Source organism: Podarcis cretensis (genome assembly GCF_951804945.1).
Source record: "Podarcis cretensis genome assembly, chromosome: 1".
Classification (NCBI taxonomy): Eukaryota; Metazoa; Chordata; class Lepidosauria; order Squamata; family Lacertidae; genus Podarcis; species Podarcis cretensis.
In genome coordinates, this window is record NC_137170.1 from 56302864 (window position 1) to 56318170 (window position 15307).

The following is a 15307-nucleotide window of genomic DNA, read 5'->3' on the forward strand; positions in this document are numbered from 1 at the left end:
GACTAAAAAAAAACCCAACAATTTTTTTTGGCTTCCTCAAGCAGTAGTTTAGACAATGGTAGCCCCCTCCACATATAACTTTCCTGTAAACTTGGTCTGTGGAGACCTGCCCCCCTGATTCCACTCCTGGCTAGGGATGGACAAAACTGTCAGTTTTGGTTTGTCTCAGTTTCTCAAATGTCAGTTCCCCACATTTTCAAATCAGTTTGAATTTTCCCCCTCTAAAAAAATTATTTCCAATTCAACGGTAAACTTCTCCGAATATACACATTTTTGTAAAAGATTCCCCCTAATACAACACAGTTTTGAATGTTATTGTTCACTAACATATGCATTTTAGTGTACATTTTACACTAATGTGCACTTTTGTACAAATACAGGGGATGGTGAGCAGCACTACAAAATTCAAAGATGTGTGAATTTCAAAGGAAAGCTGTACTTTTATTTCACTTCAGAAAGTGTAAATGCCTTTAAATGGAAATGGAATCAAGTTTTTCTCCACTCCATACAACTAGCACATGACTTCTCTTGCCATCCATGTGTCAGAATGAATGTCAGAAGCAAGGAGGCCTTAATGCATAGACTTCTAACATGCGTAGGCTTTCCTATATCCTGCAAACCTGATCACAGAGAATCTACAGAGAGATCCTTGTAGAAAGACTCCATTTCCTCAAATGTTGAGAGGGAATAGGAGAAGCTGTGCATTGTTGTGGGTGATGTGAAACACATGATGATGATGATGATGATGATGATGATGATGATGATGATAAATTACTTACACCCCACTCATCTGACTGGGTTGCCCTAGTTACTCTGGGTGGCTTCCAACAGAATATAAAAAACCTAACAAAACATGTGCTACAGCCTTTCTTTGCATACTTTCCTTCTTTACATGTGTAATGCCTGAAGGAAGCAGGTGTTTAGAGAACTACCCTGTTTCCTGTTTGTTCAGACATGAAAATATCTGAAAATTGTCAACAACTTGTGTGCCGTTGCTATTTCCCCCCACCTAAAACTGAACATATTAACAGGCTAGTCCCACAGCCAGCACTGTATGGCCATAACAGTAGACCTCCTATGCACTTTCAGAAGCTAAACAGAATAGCTAGTAATTTACAGCAGAAACAAGTCACCATAGTAACATTGACAACCGTCCTTCAAAATTCCTTCAAAATTCCAGCACCATCCACCAGGCACAGCCATGCTTGCTGATAATTCCCCCGTGCATGGAATGCATTAATCAACATGCAGTGATCATCAAGAATCCACAGCGTTGTCACAGAAATTATGCCACACACACACACCACATATATAGTGGGTTGGAGCCATTAATCCACAGTTTATCACCCACTATTTTGAAATCCTAAGGAAGTGGTAGAAATATGAAGGAAATTTGACCACCTTATCCTATCAGGCTGGCAGGGTAGAAGAACAAGGCTCCATTCCTCTTTTGTTTTCCTGTTGTTATTTTTTGATGTTTTCCTTCCCTTTGGAAGCAATGTTAGAGAAAGGGGAAGAGCAGGTTTCGACAACATAGAGAAGCATGCCTAGATTTCCCCCTGGTTTGGGGTACATGGTGTGCTTATGATCCTTTGGATCCTAATCACTTTCTGGAACATCTGCCCTTTGGCCATTCCATTGTTGGAGCCCTGCCACCAGTTGTGCCAGAACTTTGGAGGAAAGGCATGCAGTGGAAAAAATACACAAATGTATCCTAAACCTCACGTATAACTTTGATTTATTCCCTGATGTGCCTGTGTGGTGTAGTGGTTAAGAGCGGTAGACTCGTAATCTGGTGAACCGGGTTCGCGTCTCTGCTCCTCCACATGCAGCTGCTGGGTGGCCTTGGGCTAGTCATACGTCTCTGAAGTCTCCCAGCCCCACTCACCTCACAGAGTGTTTGTTGTAGGGAAGGAAGGGTAAGGAGAATGTTAGCCGCTTTGAGACTCCTTCGGGTGGTGATAAAGCGGGATATCAAATCCAAACCTGTCGTCGTCTTCTTCTTCTTCTTCTTCTTCTTCTTCTTCTTCTTCTTCTTCTTCTTCTCCTCCTCCTCCTCCTCCTCCTCCTCCTCCTCCTCCTCTCACCACTGCTTACTTGTGTTTGCCTTGTCCTTGCAGCCCAATAACAACAGTGGATTTGAGCATCTTGGTATGTGTCTAAGGGATAAAAGCAGAGGGCAACAAAGGGCTCTGAAAAAGCAGTCATTATTTTTTGGCTCTTCATGGTCTTGCTATTAGCCTCAGCTGGTTACTATTTGTGCAAGCCTCTCTTTCACCAAGCCCTCCATTATCAAAGGCCTCACATTAGCATTGATCGTTCTAAAGACAGTGAGGTGGACCCACATTTTGAGATTTGTGATATAAGCTGTGTTTCTAGTGGTCTCATAGGTCTTTTGTCACAGCACTAATTTGATCATTCTGTCAGTGCAAGCATTTCTGTTTGCCTGGTGGAACAACCTTCCCTTTCCTCCTCCCACACACTGGTATATGGGTTTGCTTGACCCTAAAGAGCAGGTCCGGGGGCGAGGAGGGGGTGTACAGGGAGGGGGGATCCTGCTGCACTAGTGGGAATCCTTGCACTGACTTCTGCTAGTGCACTTGGTTACCGGTAGTTGAGTCTGGGCCACAGTTACCATGAGCTCTGAGGTGCAAAACTTTCTACCTCCCACATCTTGCTATTTTAAATGTCTGAGTCACCTCCCTTGAAATAAGGTAGAAGAACAGTCTGATGGAAAGACTGTGGAATATTGTGTTAACTGGTGGTAATATGCTTAGTCTCTTTAGTGAATAAACACACAATTCGCAAATTCAGGCAGTGACGATAATAACAATACTTAATTCTTCCAGAGTGCTATGTATTAATATTATTAGCAGCATAATGTGTTAGTCCCTGCAAAGATGCCATTTAACTTAGACCTAATCATTAAGCCTGGGAAAGTAAACTTGAACAGAACACTGCATGGACCAGTGTGTTACATATGGATGATGTTTGTTTTAAGCAAACAGTGCCATACGTTCTTATCTGCACTTAACCTTTTGTCACTTTCTAAGAACTGGTACTAAATATAAATATACAGTCTATGCACTTGTAATAAAGGCCACTGGGTACAAAGGAAACATGAGAGTATCCTTCAAAAGAGGATTTGCAGTGGAGGTGCCTTCAAAACGTGATGACAAGAGTAAAAACTGGGGAAAGCCCTGTGTTAGCTTCAGTTCCCCATTGCCGCAAATTTCATCATGCCAGTCTAGAAGAAACAACAGCATTTGGTCCATAGTGTGACAGTCTCTGTGACCAGTAGCATTAGAGCAAATTAACTACATAGCTATCCATTAGTACCTTGTTTTGCCACAGTAGCAAGTGATTATGAATGGATTCTTCATATGATTGTCCCTCAGTTTCGACATGCACAACTCCCACCCCCACCTCCAATGTGCCTGAAATCTGTTCTGTTTTTTCCCCAACCCTTTGGAACAGATTTGGGGGGCAGTGCAGGATACACACAGGGGTGGATCCTCCCTCTCTCATTTTTTTTTTTTTTAGTTGAATACCACCCATGAGTTTGTCTGGCTCTTCCTTTCCTGAACAGTGGAAATCTCTTCACTGCACAGATTTTGCCATATGCTGGAAAGCGCACCATTTTACCTTGGCCTTTGACAGGCAAGATATTTTGTTTTATGGTACCCACCTCTTTTGCTGAATTTATACTGTTCTGTCCCATTTGGAACCAGTTGTAGAAATGGAAAAATTTTATCTGATTTTATAATTTTATATTCTATCATGTTAACCCACCCTGAAATGTTATTGTGAAAAGCAGCAGCAGCAACAACAACAACAAAATCATATACATAGAACATTTATAGCAGGGGTCGGTAAACTAAGGCCTGCAGGCAGGACCAAGCCCAATTGCCTTCAGGATCTAGCCCACGGACTGTCTGTGGATCGGCATGGGGATTCTGTTCATTCAGGCTGTGCCATTTCCCCCCTTGCACCATTCCATTTCCCCCCTCCCTCACAGACACTGCAGCGGCGCCTTCTCCCTCCCTCCTCCTAGGGGGCTGGACTGAGCTGGCTGAGCATCATTTTAAGCAGCCCCTCTCTGGAGCCAGCCCTTTTGCGCCACTCATCTTCCCTCTGCCACTGCTTCCCTGGTGCTCCTGTGGGCCAGAGAGTGGAGCGGACAAGCTTGCTCTGCCTACCCACGAGAAGCAGCAGCAGCAGTGGTGGTAGTGGGAAGGTAAGCACAGCAGCTGGGGCTGGGGCTGGGGCTGGGGGGGTGAGAAGGAGGACTACTTGCCCCCCTTGCCTCTTCTTCCAGCCCCCCCGATGCCACTTCTGCGGCCTGCCACAAGGTCTGAGGGACAGTAGACCGGCCCGCGGCTAAACATTTTTGCTGACCCCTGATTTACAGGGTTGATTTCCTTTGGAAGAAATACCTCTGAAAACTTTTGGTGGTTTGAAAAAAGTCTGCCTTTTTCAAATAGAGTTTGTATTGGTACCACACCGGGCACAAAGAGTGTAACTTCCAAGGCAAGCAACTTTCATTAGGCTCAAGGCTTAACCACTTTTGAGCAACCTACTATTCAATCCTGTCTCGTCACATCAATAGTCAGGTTCAGTACATTCTGTTCTTTTGCGAGTAGATGTTATTCTCAAGCTAACCCTAAATACTTTTTGGGAACTGATTGTCTGAGTACTGATTTCTAGAAAAGCAGAATAACACCGTCTACACAGAAGAGGGCGTAGAAGCAGGCTTGGGAAAACCTCAGATTTTGCTGCAGTACAAACACACACATGCAAACACACAAGCCCAATATAGAATGTGCATGCTTAGTCATGACAAAATGCTAGCTGACTGTTGTAGGGAAAGGAAAACAGAAAATAGTGGGGGGGGGGATAGAATGGAGCATCATGGAAGCCATTATGGCTGGTGCCCCAGTCAGGAGCATAGCACACTGCAACATTTTCTTACAGGTCTCTCTTGCTCTGCCTATTCCAGGTAAATTCTGTATGACTGGTAATTAAACCAGGTTCTGGGTTTCCTATTCATAGAGAACTATTTATTTCATCAACGGAATTGTTGCTGCTCACCTGAGAGTATTCCAGACAAGTCACCTTCTTATATTCACTGACTGACTGGATGAAGGAGGAGGAAAGAGGAATCACAGTAGCAGAGGCAGCCCTCACCCTTACTTCTGTATGTTCTGCAAGCGCTATGAGCTTGTGAGCATAGACCAGGGACAAGAACATAAGAAAAGTCTGCTGTATCAGACCAGTGGCTCATCTAGTCCAACATCCTGTTCTCAGAGTAGCTATGGGAAGGGTAAAAACAGGCCCTGAATGCAACAGTTCTCCTGTCACCTGTGATTCTGCAGCAACTGGCATTCAGAGGCATGCTGCTTCTGACAGTTGAAGTAAAGCATAGCTATCATGGCTAGTAGCCACTGATTGCCTTTTCATCCATTCTTTTATCTGGGGAGGTTGCCTAGAGAGGACTGGGACCCTTGGCTTCAAAACATTTTCCCAGCTTTCTCCACTACTGGTAAGTTGAGGTGGGTAGGAAGTACCAAAATGACCACACATTCCCCTCGTGCAGTTGACAAATGTATGTCCTTCATATGAACAATACTACAAGTGTAGGCACAATGAACTTCTAACCCCCAACACAAACTTTAAGAATGAACCTCATAGCTATTTCCCTAGCCATTATAACACAAGAAGCCCCCTTATGCAATGTGACACTTGGACCATTCACTGAACTCAAAAATCACAGGGGAATTATGGGAGGGAGCTAGTGGAGATAAATTAGATTAATTCTACCTAATAAATATTGCACAAATAGGCATAAATGCTCTTTCCCTAGTTGTGTGCATTGTTCTGTACCTATAAGGGAATTATATTTTTCGTTCTTCCAGTCATTAAAAATAAATATGCACAAATACACACATACCCCACAAACACATTCCAGTAGTGTGGTTTGCCCAAAAGCAATCAAATGCTTAATTTAACAAAAGTTTAAAAGTTACATCTTGGAATTGGAATGCCAGCTCCTGGCTACCTTTGCAAGATTGTTTTGGTTACCAGGCAACCAACAGGAAGCTTGTCATAGACCAAGCTGGGTCTGAATCAATAAGGATGTGTCAACAACTATGATATTAGTTTAGGCAAAATAGATGGGAGTGGAAGGTAAATGTCCCCACTCTGCATGCTTTCTTGACATACGCCAGCTGACTGAGGGCTGTTCATTGAATGAAGCTTGGGGTGTCAGCATGTCAGGACTGATACAGTGATGAGACACTCTCCCTCCGCTCCTTTTCAATTCTGTTAAAAATAGCAGAGTAAATCAAATCTATTCCTTTTATGAAAGCAACACTGCCCTGGGGCCTTCAAGGCTCTTATTGAGAGATGAGTTCTATGCCTCTCTGTGATATGAGTACTCGTACTGTTATTGAAATGGAACAATGGCAGGCATTCTGTGGACAGCTAGTAGCAGCTGTTGATCAGAGCTCTATGGCTCAGTAACTTCAAAGGATGGAGGGGAAAGACTGTTTTTCTACCCCTCTGCTGATATTGAAGAGTACAGCACGTTTAGGTGAATAAGCTGGTTTCACTTTTGTTTTTAAGATTTACTTTTCATTATCTTTGAAGCTCTCTGTTCTCATCTGCTTCCCTTTCTGTCTCCACTAACATTGGTTCTCTGAGTCCCCTATTCTGGGCAATCTTGCATTCTGTATGGCCTTTGATCTCCTTCGCTTGCTCCTGCTTCTGAGCCATTTTGTCTGAGATAGGTTCCCCCTGTCCATCAGACCACTTCCTTGTCCTCATTCAAATCCCTTTAACAAAGTCTTATTCATCCAAGACTCTTCTTTGGTGCTCCTCTCTGCAAGCTGGTGTCAATGTATCCTTAAGCACCATCTCAAATAGGATCTGAACTGAAACCCAGACAGGACCAAAACCTAGCATCTTATATTTACCTTCAACCTGAACTAGAACCCAACCAGTCTAAGCAGAAAACTGAAAGGGTAACCAGATACTTTCAATAACCAGGTTTTTGGTTCTTTTTTCTATAGATGGTAAACAAGGGCTCTGGTATAACCTGAGAGACAGAGAAAGAGAAAAAAAAGGGGGAGTAGAAATTTGGCTCACATCACACAATACATACTTGCCATCCCACCCATAATAAAACTGCCCATGCAAGAGGTAGAATGTGCCAACAAACAACAGGTGACTGTATCCTTTTTTTATTCATGTGTGAGTTGTTTGCATATTTGACTGCTGATACTTGTGTGATACCAGTTATTTTTGGAAGTGGCACATCAAGGATCTACACACAGACTACATTTCCAGGAAGAGGAGAGGAGAAGAGAAAGGGTTTGGTAATATCCTCCCAATATCCTACTGTTATTATCACTCCATGTAGAAACTACTCATCTTAGAAGAAGAAAAATAATTGCACAAACTTTTGCTTATGTATATCAGTAGTTCAAAGGAAGAGATGGACCCACAACCATCATGAGTAGACCCGCAAGCACAACTACAATTAGCCTGAACCTGAGGGTGCACCTCTAACTATGGGCCCTGAGGAATGGATGATACCAACTTCTCTGGTGGTCAGTGAAGTCTTACTATGCTTCCACAGCTGCCATTTAGAAGGAGCAAACTGCTCCCCAAAAGGGCATAGCATTTTAACTGGCATTTTGTAGCATTCAGGCAGGGGTTTGGTCTTGATAAATCTAGGCCACACTATAAAATTCTAGCTGTTGCAACAAACCTGCTATAAGGCAGCTTCTTCACTCAGTAGCAGGATTGCTGTCCATGGTCCTGAGGCTCCTGTCCCTGCATTGCTGACCTAAAACTCTTATTCCTGTCCACCACAAACTCAATCCAGCATTTGGGAAATCGTAAACCTGCTTCTCATTCTCTTGTTTGAGCCATTGCTTCTTCCTGGTGACAGAGATAACTATGGAGCAGAACATGAACTAAAAGATGGTTCAAATGTGAATGTCAGAAACCTGCATGAGTGAACAAATTTCATAGTGTTGGAGGAATTGTGAGGTAATGTTCCATGATGACCTGTGATGTTCATTCACATATGCAGGTCAATATCCTGATGTGAGGCCAAGTAACTAACATGCATGTTTAAACCATCCATGAGATGCCTTTTTCAGGAAAACTTCTCACTGGTTCAGATGACACTGACACTGAGCTTTTTCAAGAGTGAAAAGTCTAAGAAGAGGCACTTGGTGAAAATCACCATCCAGGCACATTGCTTTTCTCTCTAGTTTTGTTTTTCAATGAACATTACCTTCATAAAGCTAAAGTATTGTGCACTATTGGGAAAACAATTAAAGCTGAAGTGTATCAATATTTTTGAAAATACTTGTGACTCCTCCTATACAAGTGGCCACAGACAAAGAAGGGGTCACATTGCTCATTGGTAAAGCATTCTTATTTGCATGCAGAAGGTTTTGTTCCTGACATCTCCTGGTAGAGCTAGTTATGTGCCCTGTCTGAATGCCTAGAGAACCATTGCTAGTCAATGTAGATACTCCTGAGCTAGAGGAACCAAGGGGTCTGGCTCAGTCTAAGTCAACTTCCTATGTTTCAGAGCATTCAAGAGCAGAGGTGGTGGTGAAATTCCAAATACAGGGATATTTGATGTGACTTGTTCACTAGTCAGTATTCCCGTGTCAGGACAGAGACTTTGACTCAAGAGTGCTTTCAGGCACAAGTGCTTCCACATACTGAGGTGCCCCTTAAACATTAAAGGAGTGAATGTGCTTTTCCATCTATATTCTGTAGTGTTTAAAGACTACATGAGGTTGTTGATTTTTCAGCAGTGCAGTAATTATGTGGGACGAAACCCCAGAGAAAACACATCCCATAGTTGCTAATGTAATATTTAAAAAGCACCACAGTCCTGAGAGAGGACTATACCCATAGCTCCTCACCTCCCAACATCTGCATGGATTGGATTACGCTTTTAGCCCTTTGCGTTTCTAATGCAGCACTGAAAATTTGTCAACATAATGAAGTAGCATCTTCATTACTAATGCTGCTGATTAATAACGGTCAATATGCTGCCAGGTACTAACACAGTCAAGCTCATTTTCCATCCAAGAGGTTTAAGACCTTGAGGTTCCTGCCAGAACACAGCGCTTTTCAAAGGAATGAGAAAGAACAATTAGCTGCCCAGTTCCCATTAGATTGAGTTGGTCACTTTGCCACTAACTTCAGCCACCTTGGTACTTTTTTTTTTTTAATCATTTCTCTCTCCAGAGCTTGACACTCAGATAACCTCTTTATTCATAATTGCATTGAAGTACAACAACCTTGTGTACTCTTTTGTCACTTGCTGTGGTGCCAGTGATAGATATAGTAGATATAGATATAGATATAGATATAGATGATATAGATGATATAGATGATATAGATATATCTCATTGGCACCACAGCAAGTGACAAAAGAGTACACAAGAGTGCACAATATGTGTACACAAGAGTACACACACACACACACACACACACACACACACAGTTAGACCTTGCAGCTCACAAATTCTAAGCAAGATTTAGTCCAGAAACCCTTCCCTCTTAGAAAGCTGCAGCCTAAGGCTAGTTTTATTTTTATCACACTACAAAGTCTGTTAAAAAAACAACAATGGTTCATGTTGAGACACAGATGGAACTGGGACCAGCAGATACAGCACCCCAACCATTGCATGGAATCACATTCAGAAGAGATGAATGCTGCTGAAGTGAGCGTTCTGTTATAAGGCTGGATGCTGCATGCATTCGTCCATATCTACCCATAAGTAAATATGTATTTTGTTAAAATGTACTTGAGATGCTCAAAATAAAACATGTTTGGCAAATCTCAGGATTGTTGGTACATGGTATTTTGGCAATATAAAACACTGTAGATTTCTATGTGCCCCGGTTCCATATGTGGCTCACCAGGAGTTGAAGAACATGTAAAACTATGACAATTGCTCACACTGAGCCCCATTCCCACACACATGCTCACAACTACTGGCTGATTATTTTTCCAAATTATTTTTATTAATTTTACAAATTATTACAAACCAAACCAATTTAATTTAATTTAATTTCTTAAAATCAGCTATCCCACTCTGGTTCCAAACATATGATCATAATCATTTCCTCACATAGCCGCATCGTTGCTTAACTACTGGCTGATTCTTGACCATTTAAGGCCATTATATGTTAGGTATCTTGCAAGGAAAGGAAGTTCCACAGTTGTGTAACAACCATTGGAAATATTCTCAACACCTGAGTCTAGCTATCTAAATTTGTGTAATATCACACATTGGGATGAGTCTTACCCTTTCTACCTTGGTAAAAATCACTAAGAAATATTAGTTCCCATACATCTTTCAAAATGGAGTAGCGGCACCCCATTAACCCAGAATCCTGTATGCTGAACTGCAGTCATCATGTTTTACTGCAATCCCTCCTACATCTTCCCACTCCTGAATAGCAGCTGTGACTATGTGTTCTCCTCTCTTTAACTCCCTTGCAATAGATTCTGCAGCTTTAAACACTTGCAATTTCCAAAGTACAAAAGATTTGGCAGATATAATATATTATTTAATAAGACGTTTCAAACTAAAGAAATAGGTGATCCACTCTAATCCTGCTCCACAGCATTCTCCTTTCTCTGTTGGTGTAAAACATTAAAAGCCTTCTTTACCATGTGTTAATTGGTATAAATGGGGTTAATCTTTATAAAGTAGAGATTATCTTGCTTTAGGCTGACATGCAAGGAAAGACTTAATTAGGCACAAAAAGAGTGAGAAAGACAGAGAGATTTGCATAATGAGAAAGTAACAGCATAGCCGGTCTGCCTGCCCATCTCAGGAGGGTTTGGGTGGGGTTCAAGTCAGGATGAATCTGGAAGGAACTGGGTGCAGCACACTTGGCACTAGAATGCAAATGTATGCCACACTGGCACCGGGCAGGGTCAGAGCCTACAAGGCTGCATAAGTCCATTCTGTCCTGACCCACTCTTTTTTTGATTTTGCAGCACTCACCCAGCTACCTTTTCATCCTAGTGTAGGTCTAAAGGTAAAGGTAAAGGGACCCCTGACCATTAGGTCCAGTGGTGGCTGACTCTGGGGTTGCGGCGCTCATCTCGCTTTATTGGCCGAGGGAGCCGGCGTACAGCTTCTGGGTCATGTGGCCAGCATGACTAAGCATGACTAAGCCGCAAACCAGAGCAGCGCACGGAAACGCCGTTTACCTTCCCGCCGGAACAGTACCTACGGTATTTTTCGCTCTATAAGACGCACCCGACCATAAGACGCACCTAGTTTTTAGAGGAGGAAAACAAGAAACAAGAAAGCAACTGAGCGAAGAGGCAGAAGCACTCCCGCTGTGCTCAAGAGGCTTTGTGTGGCTATCCCTGAAGCCAGGAGAGCAAGAGAGATCGCTGCGCACCGATCCCTCTTGCTCTTCTGGCTTCAGCAATAGCTGTGCAGACTGCAATCGCTCCATAAGACGCACACACACACACTTTCCCTTACTTTTTAGGAGGCGAAAAGTGAGTCTTATAGAGCGAAAAATATGGTATTTATCTACTTGCACTTTGACGTGCTTTCAAACTGCTAGGTTGGCAGGAGCAGGGACTGAGCAACAGAAGCTCACCCCATCATGGGGATACAAACCGCTGACCCCCTTAATATTTGGAGGGGGAAAAGTGTGTCCTATAGAGTGAAAAATACGGTACATCTCTTGCCCTATGCTGTGTGGTGAGACTGCTTTACCCTTCTGGAGAATGGGCTAATAGCTAACATAGCCATAGCTTATTCTTCTGTATGTATTTATTAAATTGATATCTTGCCCTTTTTACAAGGGTGTCAGGGTAATATTTGGCCCTGCATCAGGTCTGTGATGTTGGTTTGGCCTAGAAAAACACCAATGTGTTTTGCCATTGAGTGAGGAACTGAACTTTGGGTTTCCCCACACAAGGCCAACATCCTAATAAGGGCATTCCTGGCTTACAATGGCAGGATTTTTCGTGTATTTCACATTGATGGGTGAGACATTCATAATACACAGCTCAAGGAACGAGTGGGTAGATGCTAAACAAGGACAAGCTGCAGTGTAAGTTCACTGAATCAAGCAACCTTGGAGAGCGTAAATATATTCAGAATGTTTGCATGCATTAAAAAGGAGGGCTGAGGGTGGAATAAATGCATACTATGAAGACCTGCTTGGATTTTAGGTCTCTGAAGGAAGGGATTCCTATATCTGCAGGAACTGCACTAAGAATCCATCTTTGTGCACCTTATTGTCATGTATAACATTTGGGGGAAGGACCATTGGTTAGTGGTAGAACATCTGCTTTGCATGCAGAAGGTCTCTGGTTCAATCCCTGGTGTTTACGGAAAGGGCTGGAAATGTCTCCTCTCTGAAATGTTGAGAATCTCTCCCAATCAGTGTGGACAATACTGATCTAGATGGACAAAGCTTCCATTGTTCCTGTTGTTAAAAAGAAGACGCACTCTGGTGGAGGGTAGTGGTACTGGAGGTGTGAAAAGGATGGATGGGGATTTATAGGGATATAAGAGTGGAAGACATGGCTGTGGGAGCCATGAAGAATGCTGAAGGACAAGTTGCTTGTTCTGGATTTGGTAGCAGGCAGGGAGCTTGTATAGGAATTTAAGCATCATATGAGCAGATAGTAATACTGCATGCCTGATGATCCACAGCAACATGGAAGAATTAAACATGTCTAGAGATGGGAGTGTGCTTACTTGTGCTCTATGCAAGCGCAGCCCATACACATATATGGCATTAATTATGGAAGACTCTATGTCCCCATGTGACTGGGGACCTTGCCCAAATTAGGGGACTGGTTTCACCTAACAGCCTTGTCAGTGGAAGACCACTGCTTGCACAATAGGTCTTTCACCTTCTCCTTCTGTCACATGTCCCCCGCACCTTTTATAAGTTTTTACATGAAGGAACAGAACCCATCGGGCACATTCCTGCTGGGATTTTCTCTCTGATGCCTTTAAAGGGTATTGTATTTGAAGGGTCACGCCACACTCCATATGTACTGTAGTTCCATCCTCTCTTATCACTACTTAATGCTTGTCAGTCACACTGGGATATAATAGTGGTTCCAATTTCTTGGGTGTGTTTGGGGTTTAATTAATTAAAGCAAGCATCTTGAATTGTGCCCAGACGACAATATGAAGCCAGGTCACATGCAGATCAGAAAAGGAGGAGGAGTTTGGATTTGATATCCCGCTTTATCACTACCCTTAAGGAGTCTCAAAGCGGCTAACATTCTCCTTTCTCTTCCTCCACCACAACAAACACTCTGTGAGGTGAGTGGGGCTGAGAGACTTCAGAAAAGTGTGACTAGCCCAAGGTCACCCAGCAGCTGCATGTGGAGGAGCGGGGAAGCGAACCCGGTTCCCCAGATTACGACTCTACCGCTCTTAACCACTACACCACACTGGCTCTAGGAACAATGATGCTGCTTGAAAAATATCACCTCTACATAATCCTACAAAGGAATGTGATTTGTCTGTTAAGAATACCTGAGTGCCAGTCATTCTATCTATAATATTAAGCAACATTCACACAAATTCTTGCTGTGCCCAGGCTTCAGGCCAATCTGCAATTGCTTTAAAAAGTACAATTACCTTTCATTTGGAGACTCAGGATGGTATTCTCAAAGTGACGTGATCTGATCTCGCCATTGTTTTTGCTTCAGAAAGTTTGTTTTTGAAAAGAGGCATTGTTGTTGTTTGGGGCATTCATATCGCAGATTCATTCAGAAACCTCTGCAAATATTACTTTGAAATAAATAAATGCAGAAGTTACTCTGTAATAATCTGGTCTTGAATAAAAAATAAAGTGAACTGCAAGGGGGGGGGGAACTACTGTGGGAGTTGCCAACAGAGCAGCTACTAATACTGTTCTGATTTCCCATGGGATTTTATTTACACAACACACTTCCCAGTTGGGCTCTTTAATTCTGCTATTGGTATGCAATTGCCTTGTTGGCAGATTCTCAAATGCCAATAATCAAAGGGTTAAGCAAGATGATTCATTTCCATTCAACTTTCATCAGTATTTTGTGGTTTACCTTTTGAACAAAAACCCTTTCAAAGGCATGTTAACACTCTTGTAAGTATATAGTGTTTCTACCCAGACAGGCAATAATCTTACATTAACAGTATGGAGTCAGTTGCTGCTTCTTTCTTTCCTTTCTTCAGATAATAATTTTCACACAAATGTACAACATTTTCAAATTGCTATGATAGCTATATTCTACCTCCATTGTAGGAGACAGCATGCCTCTGAATGCCAGGTGCTGGGAATCACAAGGGGCAAGAATACTGCTGGACCCAGGTTCTTATTGCGGGCTTCCCCTTGGCACATAGTTGGCACTGTGAGAACAGGATGCTGGATTAGGTAAGGTAAAGGACCCCTGGATGGTTAAGTCCAGTCAAAGGTGACTATGGGGACTATGGGGTTGGCACTCATCGCGCTTTCAGGCTGAGGAAGCTAGCGTTTGTCTGCAGACAGCTTTCCGGGTCATGTGACCAACATGACTAAACCGCTTCTGGCACAATGGAACACCGTGATGGAAACCAGAGTGCATGGAAGTGCTGTCTACCTTCCTGCCACAGTGGTACCTATTTATCTACTTGCACTGTCATGCTTTCAAACTGCTAGGTTGGCAGGAGCTGGGACAGAGCAACTGGATCTCACTCTGTTGCAGGGATTTGAACTGCTGACCTTCTGATCAGCAAGCCCAAGAGGCTCAGTAGTTTAGACCACAGCACCACCCACATCCCAGGCTGGATTACATGGCCAGTGGCCAGAGGCAGCAGGCTATTTTGTGTTCTTACATGGGCCACATTTACTTCATGCACTGATAGCACTTTAAACAGCCGAGGCTTCCCCAAAGAATTCTGTGTGCTGTAGTTTGTAAAGGGTGCTGAGAGCTGTCAGGAACATCCTATTCATCTCTCAGGGCTAATTCCCAGACTGAGGTTAACAATCAATCCCTCTTCACAGGGAACTCTGGGAACTGTTAACTCTGAGGGGAATAGGGGTTTCCTAACAGTTCTCTGCAGCAGCTCGCTCTCATATATGTTTGTTTTAAGCCGACACAAGAAGGTAACAGAAGACTTTTCAGCATTCACTTCTGGACAACCTGCCAGGAGCCAGATGCCAGAAGTGGATGGGGCCAGACACAAAAATGGGCAGAGCAATCGATGTGATTTCTTTAGCAAACTAGTACTCGTATCTCCCCTCTATC

At 43.0% G+C, this 15307-nt stretch overlaps 1 long non-coding RNA gene across 1 annotated transcript; it reads left to right on the forward strand.

Annotated features, from left to right (window-relative positions):
- The first annotated feature begins 6104 nt into the window (after nt 1–6104).
- LOC307202830 lies at nt 6105–7221 on the forward strand. The gene is made up of 2 exons (XR_013833025.1): nt 6105–6592; nt 7071–7221. It is a non-coding gene; the product is annotated as an uncharacterized lncRNA (long non-coding RNA).
- Nucleotides 7222–15307: the final 8086 nt, after the last annotated feature.